At 37.6% G+C, this 1,958-nt stretch overlaps 1 pseudogene; it reads right to left on the bottom strand.

Annotated features, from left to right (window-relative positions):
* Positions 1 to 1,089: 1,089 nt before the first annotated feature.
* Positions 1,090 to 1,620, bottom strand: LOC101568163 (annotated as a pseudogene).
* Between the last annotated feature and the right edge of the window lie 338 nt (positions 1,621 to 1,958).

Here is a 1,958-nt window from a genome sequence, read left to right as displayed (position 1 = left end):
GGCGATTGAGACTGAATGTGATGGCACATGCCTGTAATCCCAGCATTTGGGAGGCTGAAAACAGTAGAACCACTATGAGTTCGATCTACATAGTGGGACCCTGAAGACCAAGCAGACCCTGTACCACATCCTTAAAAAAAGAAAGAAAAAAATATAAAACTTCCCTTAATTTGTTTCTTAGGAGTAGGCATAACTGGTGAATGGCATACCTCTGTTCTTGACACCAGAATCAGAGCAACTTATTTGCTAGTATTTTTCTATGTAGTAAATAATCAGAAGCCCTTCAGCAAAGGACTTTGTTGCTCTAGAGCTGATAGTGTTGTCCACAATTTAGCTCCTTAATGGGTTGCCTCACCTAAGTCCAGATCCTCCGTGTGCATATTTCCAGTGACTGACAGATGACAGACTACAAAAAGCTTGGCCACGTTAGGCTAGTATAGGACAAGTCTAAAAGGTAATTTAAACTCCAGAGCTCTTCAGGACATCAGTTGAGTTTGGTGTACACCTACATTACAATTTTACTTATTTCCCTGCCCATATCAATTTCTGTCCCTTTCTTTCTATAAGTGATAATCTGAAGTTTCTTTTTAAAGATATCCCTCATACTAAACTCCATCTCAGAGTTAACCTCCAAGGGTACCCAATGATGAAAATTTTCAAATTTTTTTGGAATGAAGCATGGAATCTATCATTGCTACATCCATTGGTCAATCGATTGATCAATTGATCGATTGATCCATCTATCCATCCATCCATCCATCCATCCATCCATCCATCCATCCATCCATCTATGCATCCATTCATTCATCCATTCATCCATCCATCCATCCATCCATCCATCCATCCATCCATCCATCCACTCTTCATCAAATCCTTCATAATATTGTTTGTATGAACTTGCCCTCCCATTCAATATTATTATCTTTTTTAGTAATAGTTTTTCAGGTTATAACATCTATACTATTCATTCAGATAGTCATTAGTTTGTTTAATATACAAAAGATACAAATTAAATGTACCAAGTTGGGTCATGTTAGCATTCTCTGTGATGAAAACAGAGCTTTTCTCAACATGCAGCTTTTTTTTTTAAAGGGTAGAATTAATATTTTATTGTCATTTATAATCAGATGGCAGTTGGGTATATACTTTCCATACTTATTTTTTTGTAAATTAAAAAAAAATTAAAAGTTTTAAACAGCTGTAGTTACGTTCTTCAGAAAACACAGTTAGACTGACTCATTAATGGTAACTTCAAGCTTGTCCTTATTAGCCCCAGAAAACTCACTCATCTTCTCTCCCTTTTTAAAAAACTGGAAGGTTGACATACACTTGACTTTGAAATCGGCAGCAACGTCCTGGCAGTCATCCACGTCTACTTCAAGGAACAACACGTTGGAATGTTTTTCAGACAGGGAAGGAAAGAAAGGTTTGATCATTTTGTAAGTCCCACACCACGCGACTGAGAAATCAACTACTACAAGTTTATCTCCTGCAGCAGCCAGGGCTTCCTGAAAGACCTCTTTGCTTTCGATCTGCACCATGCTGGCTGCCAGGGACTTGACGAGCTACCGAAGCAAACGATGGAAGCAGATGGAAGGCGTGGGACGGAGCTCAACATGTAGCTTTTATTAAATTTGTTGAATAAGTTTATGACAATCTTATCTGATTTTTCAAATTATCTGCAGGGGGCAGCCAAGGGTAATTTTTTTTTTCTTTAGAGATATGCACTTTTTCTTTATTACATGTGTGTTTATGTAATGCTGATTCATAAACCTATATCTAAAATAGATACAAATAGGGAGCTCTGTCAATCCAGAGTTGAAGCCAGAATTGTTAACCATTTAGAAAGAGGATCAAATGCTGTTAGATGAGTTGACAAAGGGCAATTCCACATTATCAAAGGATTCGTGTCAAGCCATACAGTTATATGTAGAAGATGGGCAAGGCAATGATCCTGA

This window comes from Octodon degus, unplaced genomic scaffold (assembly GCF_000260255.1).
Source record: "Octodon degus isolate 3935 unplaced genomic scaffold, OctDeg1.0 scaffold00053, whole genome shotgun sequence".
NCBI classification, from domain to species: Eukaryota; Metazoa; Chordata; class Mammalia; order Rodentia; family Octodontidae; genus Octodon; species Octodon degus.
Note: the sequence above shows the minus strand (reverse complement) of the source record. Positions and strands in the feature narration are given on the sequence as shown.